Source organism: Cygnus olor, chromosome 5 (assembly GCF_009769625.2).
Source record: "Cygnus olor isolate bCygOlo1 chromosome 5, bCygOlo1.pri.v2, whole genome shotgun sequence".
In the NCBI taxonomy this organism is placed as follows: domain Eukaryota; kingdom Metazoa; phylum Chordata; class Aves; order Anseriformes; family Anatidae; genus Cygnus; species Cygnus olor.
The window spans coordinates 23,544,948-23,561,425 of record NC_049173.1 but is presented as its reverse complement, the minus strand read 5'-3'; the positions used below and the strand labels follow the sequence as shown (position 1 = coordinate 23,561,425).

General features: G+C 40.5%; 1 protein-coding gene and 1 long non-coding RNA gene across 3 annotated transcripts in view; one reads left to right on the top strand and one right to left on the bottom strand.

Annotated features, from left to right (window-relative positions):
• The window catches only part of LOC121071097, a 129,378-nt gene that overhangs the window by 108,540 nt on the left and 4,360 nt on the right, over positions 1-16,478 (bottom strand). For both annotated transcript variants that reach the window (XR_005820380.1, XR_005820382.1), the window contains exon 2: positions 12,184-12,264. The gene's annotated coding sequence lies outside the window, so the exon portion shown is untranslated. The remainder of the gene's footprint in view (positions 1-12,183; positions 12,265-16,478) is intronic.
• Positions 8,893-15,442, top strand: LOC121071098. The gene is made up of 3 exons (XR_005820383.1): positions 8,893-9,396; positions 10,273-10,385; positions 12,440-15,442. It is a non-coding gene; the product is annotated as an uncharacterized LOC121071098 (long non-coding RNA).

Here is a 16,478-nt window from a genome sequence, read left to right as displayed (position 1 = left end):
CAATTTTTATCCCTTCTTAGTCTTGACAGTGCTTGATCAAACAGATTGGGAGATCCTCAAATAATGTTCACTGTCAGTGAAGGGCTTTGTCTTGAGGGATAGATTCTACTAGTTTGTTTTTATTGAGGATTTCAGTTGGCAAGCAATATGAGGAAAGTAACATTCTCCACCAGTTAACATCACGCCTGATGCTTTGATGTCTGGTGTTAGGTAAGTTCACATGAGGGTGAAGTGAGTAAGACAGAAACAGATCATAAAAAAATTAGTTTTTCCTCTGTCTTACATAGCTTTGTAAACCAGGAAGAATTTCAATAATTTTAAGGTGTTTGCAATTACACTGGTAATAGTAAAAGGAAAATTAAATCTTTAGCTGACAAAATAGTATTATCTTTCCTATGAAACTTCAGGGTAACCCATAAATGGCTCTTTATAAGCACCATACTGAGAACTGTAAAGAGGCATGTTCCACTTTGCTAGATCACCTTTCTGCAAAAAACAAACAGGTAATAACTGTAAAGACTGAATCAGTTATTAGTTTTATTACTGAGCAAAATCCTTGCCTCAAAGTCAACGGACATCTTGCAGTAAAGGTCTGAAGAACTAACAATTTTTACTTTTTCCATGAAAATTTAAGGCTAATGATTTCACCACTTTTTTTTTTTACTTTTTTTTTTTTTTTGGCAGATGCAGACAGCACTTGAATATTAAAAGCTGCTCTGTGATGTCCCAAAAGCCATCCTACCATCATTGCAAGACTGTGCCTTATTTCATGTTTCATGCAAATTTAATTTTTTTCAGGGGACTGCTAAAACCATGCCCTATGTGAAGCACACAGTAAAAGCCTGCCTAGGGTAAAATAGATATTCACAGCAGGATGAACACCTCTTTGAATGAACTGCCTTTGCAGCTAAATAGAAGTCTTATGTTTTTCCTCCAACCAGCCTGTCTCTTGTGCACTGATGTGCTCTACGGAATTCAGCCTTTCATAATCAAAGCTCTGTGCTACACTGCCAGTATAGTTGGTACTTACTCTCCATTTTGCAGCTCTGACAAATACAAATTTACATAATAGTCTTTCATTTCTATAAAACACCATCCTTCATGATGCATATAGTTTCAGTTTTCACAACAGAGCAGAAACTTGTATTTCCACTGTCCCAGTATTTTCAGCTTTTGTTATACAAAAAAATTATCCCTTCATAAGTTTCATTTTTGCTACCTAGAGAGTGATGAGAGATTTTCTTCGTATGCATTAATTAAATGACCACTGAAACTCAGCTGGGAACTGAGAAAGAAGGAAACATATATTCCTAGTTTTGATTACATGTAAAAGCCCTGGAATTATATCTACCACTGCCAAAATGTAGCAAACTTGGGCCTAGGACTTCCAGTCTATTCCCCTACATGTTGCAACATTATTTTCACCAGTTGATGTCTTTCCTCATTTCATATAAAACTTTCTGTCCTCCTGTACCTCATTCTTGCTTCCAGTCTTCAAAATTTAGGTATCTGATAATCAGATTTCCAAGTACTAATAAAATTTTTATATTTTCATAGAATAAAATTAAAAAGTTTCAAAATGCAGAGCTCTTGACCTTAATAAACCACGCAACTAGCACATTTCAGGTACTTTAATGAATATTTAATACTTTACAGTAAATTGCTAATAAATCTATTTTTTATCTGAAATACAGCTTGCAAAATTCAATCCCTCAAACACACAATTTAGCACCTAACATGGCACCCATTACAATAACCTGACTAGTCAAAAAATTAGCCTATACTGTTAATTTTAGAAGTATGGATGAACAGAACTACTGGCAGGCTCAGTTCATGACATCCAGACCCTGTTCATTCCAGCACAAGTTCCCTGACCTCCAAGCTGGTTCTGGCCTCTACCTGCCAGGAATCATTGAGGAATTTACATGGATTTATCTGTGTGTCTGGATTATTTAGTATATATGTTGAAAATTTTCCTTTCCCTAACAGGGGATAAAGCTGGGGGAAGACAGAGATCACAACCGCTATTTACAAGAACACCTTTTTCTTAATAAAGTTAGTAGTAGTAGTAGAATTAAGCTGCTACTTATAACAGCAGATAACTACACACAATGCATTCCCTTCACACAGTTCACTCTTTCACACACCATGCACTAACTTGCAGTTTCTGGCTGGAGCAGCAGCTGAGAGGCCAACCCCAGCTGTCACCTCACAAGTGGAGGATTGTACTCTCAGTGGCTTCCAGGCAGGTGCTCGGAGAGCGCAACAAGGGGTCCCTTGTTTCTGCTGCTGTATGTATTTACCTGTAGTCCTTGTCTGCAGATATCAGCTACCACAGCCTCAGATGTGGTATGAGTCATGCGACCTGCTGTTGATCCTGTTGTTTGCCCGTGGCCTTTGACAGATTTGGCTGACTCTCATGCTAATTTATCAATGCTTGTGGATTCGATAGCATGACTAGCCTCTGGAGCTTATCAGTTTTTGGGAGACTTTCAGACATGACCTCTCAGCATATACTTTTCGCCTCTTTCACTTGCTGTCTTCTGGTGCCCATTTCCACCCCCCCACATCCGTTAAATGCCTGCAGAACCGACTCCCTCAGAAGGAGCCTTTACAACACACACACACACACAGGAGTTTTTGGCACTTCTGTGGAAAAGCAGAGCTATGAGGCAGGATCATGTGAGCTGTACTGCTATTTGCAGTAGATCAAGGAAAGCCAACCAAAAGGAGACCTACCAAAATTAGAGTAGAAGCTACAAATTGTATTGTTCACAGTGCATATGAATCTTTTTTCTTAGGGAAACAACTAAGAACTATAATGGTAAAACAAAGGTAATGTTGCTCAAGTGCTTTTTTATTAACTGTAGTGAATTGTCTCCCAGCATCTGATAGCTCACCCCCTTCCCTTGTCATCAACTTTTATTCAAATAAAGCCATACACTGAATAATCTGGATCTGGAGCCTATGTACAACTAGTTTCTTACATGTGTTTTGTATAAGAAATAATCTTACTTCTGCTCTTTAGCCAAAAATCCTGTAATTTTGGAATAATATTCTTGCTGAGAAGGGGGTACTGAATTGCCACTAGATGGCAGAGAGAGTCCCTACCTTTAATCTCACCTCGGTAGAAAAAAAAAAAAAAAAGATCACAGAAGCCCTTTGAAAGCACTGAAAAGGTCTGTCCCTGTCTTCTCCCCACTGCATCATGGATGGGCTTCTCACAACAAGCAGATGATAACTGGGCCAGGGCTAGGTGAAGTGCCCGTAGCCAGGTTTTACGTGCACAATTTAACACAGATTGATCACTATGTTTGGGGAGAGGTGAGGGAGGAGATGCTCTCAGTCTGAACTGTGAAAAATAAATGGTGGTGCCAGAAGAAGGCTGTAGGAAAGTGAGTGCCGACATCTGCTTCGCTAGCCACACAGTGAGACCAGTGTCAACAGAATGCGCCTCTTGCTTTCTTTGTCAGCAGCTCAGCTTCCCAGGGAGAAGAAAATCTGCCTTGTGCTACATTTCACAGGTTGTGGGGGCTCCCATGGCTCAGTACTGCACCAGTCCTTTGGTCAGGGGCACAACCTGTTGGGCTGAGTGAGGCTCCCTGCTTTCCTGACCTCTTAGGTTGGTCTAGACACAAATTAACTTAACATACGATACAGGATGAAGAAGAAATTTTCATTCAAATTCATGAATTTACAAATTCATTTCCATGAACCATTCAGCATACGGACACAGACTTTGTACAAATGGCCAAAGATTGAGATAACTTCTGCACCCCAGGCTCTACGCCATGTATTTGAACAATTTCAGCATTTAAATTCATGAGCTTGATATTCTGCCAACTGTCTACCATCTCTTTCACTTTAATGGAATTAGAAAGACATGAAGCAACTTTACAACCTTAAAGGAAGCCATGACTAGTGACCCCTGTCTTTTAGCATCTAATGTCCTGTTTATCACTGCCCTTCCCAGCTTTGCACACTGTTTGGCCATCACAACTGAGCTGAGCTTGTAGCCAGGAAGATTACTTTACACTTAAATTCAAAATGTTTTCTGTCCTGCTCAGTTCTGTTCTGGGGAAGTAGATTAACCTATTTGGTAGTAAAAGTCTTCCAAGTGAAATTTTCATCTTTGCTTTTCTACCTGAACCAGCCCTGAAAATCTCCCACCGGTTCCTTGCTAGTATCCCCCCAGAGAGTCTCACGAGGCCTACTCCCACTGCTCTGTCTCTCTTCAATAAGCAGACAATTAACTTCTAGCTTCTCAAACTGCAGCAGAAGATTATGTAAGAGATCTCCTCTGAGAAATGACCTTTTTACCTCTGTTTTGATGCTGGAACAACTTCATGCATGTATTTTATGTTCCAACAAAAACATAAATTCTAGATGGCTAAGAGAGTCACAACTTCCCTCCGGACTTCTCCCTGCTGTAATAGTGCTACATAAACAAAAGGAGAAATGAATGAAAGAGAGTCTGCTTGAAAAGATCCTTTAGAGGAATAAAGATGGTTAATTAAAACAAAAATAAATGTGCTAATGTTTTCTAGACCTGAGAGGAGACCGGCATCTTAGGAACGGTTGGAGAGGCATCAGATCCTCAGGATAATACTGGCACATAGAAAGGAGTCAGAAAGGCTTAGAGACAACGAAATGTACATTAAAGCAAGAAGAATGATGTTCTTCCTGGTTCTGGCATTTATTTTCTTGGGCACCACTCATTGAAGGGAGGGAAGTATTTGCTGAGTATGTAGAAGAATTTAGTGGGTCTGAGGTGCTGATTCCTCAAGCCTAGACACTTAGTGTGCTCATGCCAGGAAAAGTGAAGAAACACTCCAATTCAGTGTACTTAACTCATAATACTTTAACAATCATCAGTGACATCCTTCAGAAGACAGCCTGCACAATCCCATCAATTGGACCAGGAGAGGCAGTGAAAAATCCACTTGGAAAGCATCAAAGTGTGTGGACAGTCCCCACACATTTTGAAGGAGATAGTTCTTTCAGATCCAGTTGTAGCTCAGACAGCTCACAGAAACAGCTCTGCATTTCCCCCATGCAGAATATTAGGGTACTAAGCAATACCTTTCAGAAAGATTCACTAGCGCAGTTTTTGCTGTTTATTCTGCACAGAGAACTCATACAAAACTCTCTGCCCTCAGGGTGATACAGTAGTACAAGTTCACTCACATGAACTCATTCATGATCTGAGCTGGCAAAAAAAAGACAGTTCAATTGTTCAAAAACAAAGTATTAAAAAGATAGGAAAAAAAATTCACATAATTGATTACCATTGTTTGCACAGTTTTCTAGAGATGGCCTAGTTACATGAAATACAAATAGCCAAATAACTTACATGACGGTAGAACTCCCACATTCACTGACGGCTATGCAGTGACATTGATCAAGTCCCTCTTCATGACAGAATAAACCTGATATTGCCCTCATCCGTGCAGAAATAGCAAAGTGGGAATTGCGGATTTTTCTGTAAACTGAAAATCAAACTAATTCAGCAGGAACACTTTGTTACAGTCCATCCAATAAGCATATTATAGATCTTAAAAGAAGGAGGATTCACTTTTCTATTCATACACATCATTTATTTACTAAGTCTTTGAAATCCCTCAGAATCTGATGAAGCACAGGTTGGACAAATGGACTGTGAGTTACACTGCGAACTTGCTGAACTGTCAGACTCAAGGGGCTGTGATCTATGTCACAAAGTCCAGCTGGAGGCCAGTCACTAATGGTGCACACCAGGGGTGATATTGGGGCCAATATTAGTTAACATCTTCATTAATTGTCTGGACACTGGGATAGAGTGCACCCTTAGCAATTTTGCAACTGATACAAAATCGGGAGGAATGGCTGACACACCTGATGGTTGTGTTGCCATCCAGAGGGACCCTGAAAGTCTGAAGAAGTAGGCCAACAGGAACCTCATGAAATTGAAGAAAGGGAAATGTCAATCCTGCACCTAGAGTGGAATAACTCCATACACCTGTACAGGCTGGAGGCTGACCAGCTGGAAAGCAGCTCTGAAGAAAGGGACCTAGGGATTCTGGTTGAACATGAGCCAGCAATGAGCCCTTGTGGCAAAGAAGACCAATGGCCTCCTGTGCTGGATGAGGGACAGTACTGTCGGCAGTCTGAGAGAAGTAATCTTTCCACATTGCTCAGCACTGGTGAAATCCTACCTGGAGTGATGTGTCCAGTACTGGGCTCCCCAGAACAAGGGATATGAACAAACTGGAGCAAGCTCAGTAAAGAGCTACAAGGATGATTAAAGGACCAAAGCTCCCGTCACACGAGGAGAGGTTGAGAGAGGTAGAGTAAACAACTGGAGAAAAGGCAGCTCAGGGGGTATCTTATTAATGTGTACAAATCCCTGATGGGAGAAAGTAAAGACAGAGCTAGATTCTTCTTAGGGGCATCCAGTGACATGTCAAGAAGCAGTGGGTGCAAACTGAGATACAGGAAATTACATTTAAGTATAAGAATAAACTTTTTCAGAGTGAGTGTCCAAATATTGGAACAGTTTGTCCAGAGAGGTTATGCAGATAATCCTTGGAGATTATCCAAAAATGTGACTAGACATGGCCTTGAGTAACCTTCTTTAGTTTTGAACAGACTTTGGACTATATGATCTCCAGGGGCTCCTCAATATTTCTGTGATTCTGTGAGCCTATTCTGGACTTTATCTCAAGATTTATTGCTTTTAGTAGGTAGTAATCTCCATGATGTGGATTGAAGAGAAGATACATAGGAGGTACTTCCTAGAACACACTATTTCATCATAACTTTATTCAATGGCCCGTCTTGTTCTCTAGATTTGTGTATTCTGGCTGATGCCTCCCAGTATATTTGTATATGCATGTAAGCATTCAGCAGTGTCCCAGGTTCAACTTTCTGAGCAATCACAATCTCATACTCCCCAACTGGCAGGTCATGAAATATCCATGTAATGTTGATGTCTAGCATAGTTCATGTCAATTCTGAACTCACTGCACCCTCGAAGGTTATTCAGAATGTTCAGGACATGCTGAAGTGCTTTACAGTAGTGAGACACAATCCTTGTTTCAGACTTTTGTGGCTTCTTGTGGGTTGGATGTATCTCATGCATACCTGGAACCAGAGCCTTTGGTTCCATTTTTTTCCAAATGATTTCATATGTGGTTCACACATACCTGAATCATCCTGTAAAATGATTCTGTAAGAGTATGCAGTAAACAAGGGCAACCAGACCTGATTTAAAAGCACACAACTGTTCAGAAACAAAGCACCAAAGTAAAGTAATCGCAGCTGATGTTCATTTGTGGATCAAATCCCAACTAGACTGAAGAATGGATATCCATCTTTGAAGCATTCTGAAGCTGTACTCCCCTAGGACAACCCAGTTAGCTACATCCTTCCTTGTCCTGCTTAAGTAGCAGTGTGTTTACTGCATATGAAAAAATTCTGAAAGAAGTAGATGTTATCTTCTTCATCTCAATCAAAATTTTCCTGGTGTAGTATTGCTTCAAAAAACCTAAATCCTAGAAAGACTGTATTTAAAGATGCATAAATGTGAGATCTCATAGAATTTTAAATAATTTACAGTTGTTACACTGTTAGGAAATTTTATTTTTATACTACTACTTATAAACATAAAAACATGTTTCTGTTTCATCAGTGTGACTCAAGAAATTAGTGTTATGTTGTTGTGAGCCCAGGAACTGAGGGTTTCTCAAAATTCTTACTATGCACAAGGAATCAACAACACCCAGCAACATAACTGTGTCACAGGAAAAACAAAGCCAAATGAAAACTGCAAGTGCAAAGCTTCTGGCAGGAGCTTTGCACAGCAGAGGGAGCAGCTGCCCTGAGTCACTTTTTTTCTTTTCATCATACTTTCTTTTCCCCCTCTTCTGTTGAGGAGGGGGAGTGAGAGAGCAGTTGTGGTGGAGTTTAGCTGCCCAGCAGGGTAAAACCACCACAGGAACAGTGAGAGCTGTGGGAAGGAACACTATAATTTGCTGTAAAAACAGTATCTTCGTTGTGTCAATGGTTTATGATAACACATAGGGTTATGGTTTTTAGTTCCTAAGATAGTTTGTAGAAAGCGTTTTGAAAGATTCTCTTGAGAATAAGACATGAGAGATAAAAGGTGAACAAAACATGTATGACTTAAAAATGAGTAAAGAATCCTTGCTCAGAACGGGACCCAATAAGAGCTACTCAGTCACCTGTGAAAGAAGTAACTACTTGATTTACGATTAAAAGCAATGCCTGGATTATTTTCAATGAACAAGACCACTTAATCTGCAACAAATTGCCAGACTCCAGAACGGCAACACGTAAGAACCAAATTTATCATAACCACATCATATGAAAGCAACCTCCACTTTTTAGAGACCAAGGAATTGATAGATGTTGCCTGCAGCATCAACTTCCTCTAAAGAGCCACTTTTCAAGACAGAGGGCATCAGTGTCCTCAACAAAGTGAGTGAGAATGCCTCCAGGTATGGCTGCTACCTGTATCTGCCCTGCAGCTGGCCACACACTCACAGCGGGTATCCTGGCACATACAGCAAGGGTACTGACTACCAAGAAGTAAAACAGGACTCCACACACTCAGCTCTGAGACAGGCAACAACCACCTCTTTGAACAAAAGTACAAATTGGCCATCACTGTAACCCAAGTGACCAGAAACTCCACATACAACTGGCGAGGCTCTGGCCCTTTGTAACAGCTGGTCTCAATCCAAGAATAAGCTAGGCATCCATAGGGATGGCTGTGAATTGGCCAGTTTCCATCCCTAAACACAGAAAACTGCTGCAGTTCAACCCACAAGTGTTCTTGGAATCTGCTCACTATGGCTTTAGAAGAGGTCAAATAGAAGGTGCTCAAAAAAATATTTATGCTGTGATCGCTCTGGCTGCTTTACTTGGGCAGCTAACTCTGTGTTGTGACAGGACAGCTGGGACATACAGATAGTGAGAGTCTGATCTGTATCCACGTTTAAGTACTTGTGTTTCATGCAAGCACATGAACTGTACAAGAGGAATTTAGGGGACATAGCAGCTGCATTCTGAGGAGAGATTTCTCTCCTTTATTTGGAGACATGCAGGCTGTGGGGGATATAAGTGAGAATTACAAAATCTTGAAGGTGGTGGAGAAAGAGCAGAACTGTTACTCACCAAACTTTGTAATATTAGAAGTAGGGGCACTCTTTCAAACTATGTGCAAGATAGCTAAAGCAGACAAAGTAAATAACTTTTCTTTACGAACAAAGCAAGTAATGAATTTGTGGAATGTGCTGTCACACAAGATTGAGCAGAACAATAATAGCAGCAGCCTTGACGAAAAGAGCAGACTGTACGAAGAGGATTAATTTATGGGCAACAGCTTCAAAACAGGTAAGGAAATAGGCACATGTGTACCTCATTATTACCCTAAATCCAATGACTGTGGATGCTAGGGAAGAATGAGGGGAACGCACAACAGGAAGTGTTCAGGATCATGTCCTAGCCCTAAATAGGATCGCCTGCTGTTACTGCCAGAGGTAGATATACTAACCTAGATGTGCCATAAGTTTGGCATAGTAAGGCACTTGTAACACTTTTATGCTTGAAGCCATGGCTGGGGAAAAGTCATCAAAACCACAGGCCTAAGAGCCCTGCCTCCCTGTAGGAAAAGCAGTTAGTATAGCAATCAAAATTACAGTGACCTGTAATTGCTGTCATACCACATAACATACTTGAAAATATGTGTAGAAGTTAAAAAGTGATAGCATAAATTTTGGAGTTCTGTTGCCCATTAGAGCACAGAAGCTAAATTCAGAATGGTTTCTGTTATATCTCTCTAGCTGCAACTACTGCATTTTTAGGAAAAAAAAAAAAAAAAAACTCCTTTGTTTTGTTTTCCTCTATATGCAGTTCCTGTCCATAACACTCCCTGCTGCAGAGGAACTGTTTTTCGTGCCTGTTGTAATAGGGACTTCTCCACAAAACTTGCATCCAAATAAGCTTGCCTTATAACTTCATAAGAGTCATCTAACAATGACCTAGCAATGAAAAGTCTGTCCCTTTCTCACTGTATGAGAACACAGATTTTTAAGAGAAAAATCTGTCATTTGCTAGCACTCAGACACATGCTGACTTCCTCTGAGCACAACAAAGTTCACCTGCTTCCTTCCTTCTCCATTCAGATCCCACAGCTGTGACAGCCGTGTCACTAAAACACACAGCACGTGTGCCACACATCCTTTTACCTTCCTCTCTCCATTTCTGCAGCCCTGAAGAACTGAAAGGAAACAAAGCTGGGTAGCAGCCATCTGGATGTATCCAAGGCCCCACCAAAGGCTCATGAGACCTGACAGACTTGACAAACTTACTGCTCCTTCTAGGTATTAAATGCCTCTTTTCCCAGAATTCTTCACAGCTACATGTGCGTTTATATGCTGTGCATCCCCAAAGCCTTCTGGAGCACAGGATTTGCTGTATTACTTTAACTACAGGGCCAAGTGCAATGGCCACTGCTCTACACATAGAAGAAAACTTGACACAGCAAACTTAACCAACTTCGTACTGCAATGGATGGGCAGGGGGGGTTCGGAATAAGCTTGTGTCTCCCTGGGAAGAAAGATAAGAGAGAGAGAGACTCCACTTTATCACAGTGGAGCCCACTCATTTCTCGAGTCTAAGGAAAATGTCTGTTTCCATTCTTTCTGAAGGCAGCCAGGCCAGTGAGAACACACATTTTTTCTTACGAGATCTAGAAAATATGTCCATACACTAGCTCATTTCTTGGTGTTCCAAATTTAACCTGAAATCATAGTGTTGTATAACACAAGAAGCCAAGCACTGCCCAGAGAAATAGAAGTTTTGTCCAGCTCATGCTTCAATGGGAACTGGACAGCTGGAATTTGTCTGTTAAGTATTTGGTAGCAGGATTAGTTACATTGGTCTGATAGCCTAGAAACTGAGTCCTCAGAAATTAAACCAGGAAAGAACCTATTAAAACTACCCAATTCCTCCACCTGGCATGATGTGGGCATAACCCACTCTCTACCATTAGGCAGAACCCATTTTGACAAGGTTGCTGAGCTAGCAGAGAACAGGGCCGGGTGACAAAAGTCCTGTCCTACACTAGAATCCTTCCCAGTGTAAGATTCTGGAGCAGTGTCAACTATTCTAACACCAAGAGCAATAAATGAGAAAGTTAGGTTCTCAGCAGAAGAAATAGTTGATCTTTGCCAAGATCAGTTTCTTTTCAAATAATTTTTCCTCACAACTGAGCTATTCATAAGATGACCCTCTTCAACCCCTAAGTAAAATCATACAACCATATGATCCTAAAGTTGTTCTGGCTGTGGGAAATGGATAGCTATGTAAAAATATTCCAAAGAAGAAACAAACTGTGAAATGGAAAATAAAAACAGGATGTCATTAGAAACACGTTGAGAATAGCCAGGCCTTGGCATCAGACATCAAACTCACTCCTTGGCATTAATCATCAAACTTCTGTATAAACTGATGTATAAATTTCAAGTTTTATAAATTCTAGGTGAATCATATGTCAATTATTAGGAATAGCTTTATTTTTAATTTTCCTGAAGAGGAAAAAAATTATGCACATTTTCATTACTAAACCACTAGATGTCACTCTTCCCATTTTTTCTCATGTCTACACATCTGTAACATTTTCTACTCCCAAAAACTGCTAAATAATCACAGTAGTGATTACAAATGATCAAGTATGGCACAAAGCCTACACAAACACAGCCTCTTCGTAAGCCTGGAGAAAAAAAAATCTACTGGTCAAATACCCACGGGTCAAGGTGTTTTGGAGCTGAGGCTTAGATTCAGCACCACCTCCAGTTGGAGAGGGTGAAAAGTATATGTCCATAGTTACAGGCACAGACTTATTAAACCGTTCAATGAATTTTGAGTTCCAATGCTAACAAAATTAACAACCTGGGCAGAAAGCAACACCTCTTGAGCCTTTGCAGGCTCAATGCTCATACCCCCGGTATACAGGTATTAGCCCTGCAGTGTATTACTTATACAATATTCCCTCAGTAAACTTATATTTTAGCCCACAGCCAGAAAGTGGCTTCCCTCTAATACAGCTCAATGTGACCAACATTGAGGAACCAGTGCTCTTTGCAGTACACCTTAACTCCCATGTAAACCCCATCCTACCTCAGAAATCTGCAGTAACAAATTCTCTCCTCTGCAGGAATAGATGTCACTGGGTAGCATAAAGCACATTCAACAGGGTACCTACAAAGATACAGTACATAGTTAATGTATAAGTATCATTGCCAAGAGAGTAGCAATTTTCAGCAAACCAGGGTAATAATGAAAAACTGCTCTGTCCATTTATTTAAGGATAGGACTGGGTTTGTTGTAGTTTGACTGGGATTCGCTTCAAACTACTTCTTTATGTTGTTTTCAGGTCCTCCTTTGGCATCCTAATGTGCCAGCTTTCCTCTAAGGAAGGAGATATATACTGCAAACAAGGAATGAAGAAAAACTGATCCATTGGTAAAATACAAGCGAGCTATGTTCTGGATGGCTTTCATATTGGGAAGTGCATTTTCTTTTCCTAAGGGCCTATATGTTATATTTCTGGGAACTAAACTGGAGGAAGTTTTAGTTCACTCTGAACTCAAGTGAAGTGCAAACTAAGACAGCAGGGCAGTCCCTCTGGTCCTTTTCTTATGCCATGACTCAAGAGTTTGCAGAGGTTCTGTTTGAAGAAGGAAATGCTGTGACTCCTACAACACTTTTCAAAGAGTTTTGACCTCTTTGAATGGGGATCATCAGGAACACACTGCAAGCAGTATCCACTCACCTTCCAGTTTCCTCAGATTTCCTGTGCTTGTCAAGACGGGAGTGAATGTTGACTTACTCTAGAGTGAATGTCTAATACATCATGCAAGTAAGTGCTTCCACTCTGCAGAGAGCACCAAAAAATACACCATCGTCACATTCTGTCAGTAAGTTTGGCATAACGGGGCTGTGAATACATTAGTAACAGTGTGTAAAAAAAAGAAAAAAAAGCACATCAGGAGCCAGGAGATTAACACTGACAAGAGAATGTACCGTTATTAATAGAAGTAACCTAGCTTTTGAATGAAACATTTTACTAATATTCTTCTAATAAACTCCTCAATGTAGAACAATTCCTTTCAGTTTACGACATAATAGAGCAAATGAATGTATTGCAGTTCTAACTTCAAAAAAAGGGAAGATGGAAGTCTGATCCATCAAAATTTGCATTTCCAACAGTAAAAAACAAACTAAGCATTTCCTTAGCAAAACTAATTCCGTTCCAAGTAATTCTCTCCAGTCCCCAAGATTCATCTTGTTATAGGAATTAACCCACTTTCCAAAAACTATTGCAGAGAAGTCTTTCCAGAGGGACCGAATTTTCATTCCCTTACCATTTATGTTGCCTAGAAACAAAAGAAGGCTGGCTTGTGGCCCCATCAAATCTCTGCTCTGCAAAATCTTCCTGTGTGATCTTGACCAAGTCACTCAAGACAAGTTTACACCTCACAGCAGAGAGCGCTGCAAAGTTTGTTCCCAAATCAGGAATGCACGTGGCATGGCACGGCTCTACCAACACGGGCCCAGAGCCAGCACTGGTACATTTCAGATACCATTGCATGGAGGTGGTTCTGAACCAATCAGCTGGTTCAGTCCACTGCACAAACTGTTGTAGGTCAATAATCACACAGACAGCTCAGGTCTCTTTTCCTCTTCAGTAAAAGCACGTGCTCAGGTTCTCTAACTCTTTTCTCCATTTGCGGAATGTGAAGAATAGCACTCTCATGTTTTGCAAAGATGCTGTAGGTGTACCGTCAAGAAAACAGGTGAAGCATGGAGACAGCACAGTACCAGAGAGGAGGAGGAGGGAGGAATGCAACACAGATCTCTAAAGCCTCTGGAGCACTTGAAAGTTTCTTTGGTGCAATAACTTTATCCACGGCTTCAAGAAACAAAGCATCTATTACTACTGAACCACACAAATAAAACTGGGAACACTAAGGATAAAGCTGTGAACAGCAAACTGCTTAGGACCAATTTTACTGAGAAAATAATTAGAATTAATCAAAAAATTCTTGAGAAAACATCTCTGTTCTTGCAAAATGCCAGTTTATTGAAATTGGTTGAAGAAAAACAAATTTCTGCTAAGAAAGGTTACTCGGGTTCAGGGAGGATTTTCTGATCAAACCAAAAGGGAGAGATGCCAATTTCAGAATGTCCTGACAATCTGTAGGGTCAAAGATAGGAGAGACTGAAGTTCAGATTGCATGCACACTGGGACTTGGCACAGGGAGTGAACCTAAGGTTCCAAATAAGCTCCTGACCTACCACACCTCTGGCTAGCTTGCGAGAAGTGTCTTTTTTGCATGTAGTTGAATGCTCACTTTCACCCATAGAAGAAAGCCTCACATTGCAGTCCAAGGTCACTACACCTATTTGGATGTGAGAAATGTGTGCTCAAATTTCTATTCCACATGAAGCACTGGTGGGATTTGAATGTTGCTCCTCCAACAAACCAAATACATAGCCTGAGTGTCGGCGCATTTGTTATTCTGGTTCCAGTTAAACCTTCAGAGGTGTCTGGTTTTGTCCGTCACAATGCAGAACAGGAAAAAGGGTCTTATGGGAGTAGCCCATTTCCTCCCCACCTCTAGAGAAATATCAGATAGAAAGGAAAATAAGAGTTTTATGATAAAAGAACTTCTAGTTTTATCTAAAAGCTCACTGGAGAAGGTAATGAACTTTAGAATCAGGTACACTTATTTCCAGTTTATGTTACCCAGCTGTTTGGATTTTGGTTTTGATGTATTTGGTTTTTTTGTTTGTTGTTTGTGTTGGGGTTTTTGTTTGGTTTGTTTTTTGTTTGTTTGTTTGTTTTTTTGCTAGTGTAACTTCAGACTCTAACTTCGCTATGTCTGTTTAGCACATGTCTGTTTAGTCTATTAACTGTCTTGGGACTCCTAAAACTGGAGTTTGCCTCTCTTCAGAAAACAAAGCCTTTTTCCTTCCCAGCTAGGTAGAATACTTAATACCTGCTAACTATTCATATTCCTTTCACAAAATTTGATGTAAAACCATTTCAATCTATGGTCTTTCTCCGAAGGAAACAGCTGAACTTCAGAAAGCATCTATTCTTACCATTCTTGCACTAGGCACCCAGGTATCAAGGTGGTTTTTCTGTTCCCTCTCTGGATGAATTAATCTTCAGATGCCACTTCTGCGCACAACTCAAACTCTAGCTTTTGGTCTCACACCTTGCCTCTAAGCTGGGGTGGCACAGAAGCAAGATGTTTGTCCCAACCTGAAATGCCATAGCCAAGCCCTGTCTAAGTTCCTTTCATCAACAGGGTTATTATAAGAACAAATGAGAAACTCCAAATAAAACAAATCCATTGTAAAGTTCTGATCACCATGTACAGTCTTGCCTCCTTCCAGCGAGTCCTATCCTTTCAGCCTTCTTGCGTCCTGCTGTCTAGATCTCTACATGCAGGAAGATGTGTGGCTGGTGTATTATTCACCGTGTGACAGATGGGATGAGGGGTGCCATGTGACAACGTGCTGGGTTATGTGACATGGCAAGGTCAGTCAGTTGTGTTACAGCTCAACAGGCCAATGATAAAGGAAGATAAATGCACAAGTTTCACAAGTATTTGCTGACATTTCAGTAGTTGATTGGATTCATGCCTCTTTCCTCTTAGATCTGACCTACCTAGGGAAAGTAATCAGTATAACTGCACCTGAACAGGGAAAACCTGTGCAGTCACTGTATTGGCCACTGATGAAGTCATTCTTAGCTGCTCCCAAAACAAGGGCTGTTCTGGCACTGTTATGCCAGTCAATCGCCCAGACAGACCAAAGGTTACATCGGCTTTGCAATCAAATAACAGAACCTTTGTGGTTATCTTTAGAGATATTCCTGAATAGACCTGCAGCAAAAACAGAATTAGGGCAAAGGTAGAATTCCTGCTATGAGCAAGATCTACTGCAACATACGCGTAATGCTTGGCAGTACGCTGACCTCATAAGAGTTTCCTGCACAGCAGACAATTTCATTGCACTAGATAAAGACAATTTGTATAATCAGGCTCAAGGCAGTACAGTTGTGAGCTGGAGAAAAACTAAAACAAGATAAAGGAAACAACACACAAACAAAAACCACCACTTAAAACATGACTTTCAAATCTCTATCTTTAACTGAAAGTAGCTTCAAAAAAAAAAAATCAAACAAAAGAGGTAGTTTGCATAATCTGTAAAAACAATATTAGTAAGAAAATTTCCATTTAAGCCACTCTGCTCTGATGTTCCAGCCTGATATACACCATTTCTCTCATTTAAGTGCAGTAACTGGAACCCATGAGGCTGTTTGTATGAACAAAGGTCAAAGTTTAGCTTACTTTACCATCAAGAGAGCCCTTCAAATCAGCAAAATCCCTCCCCTCTTC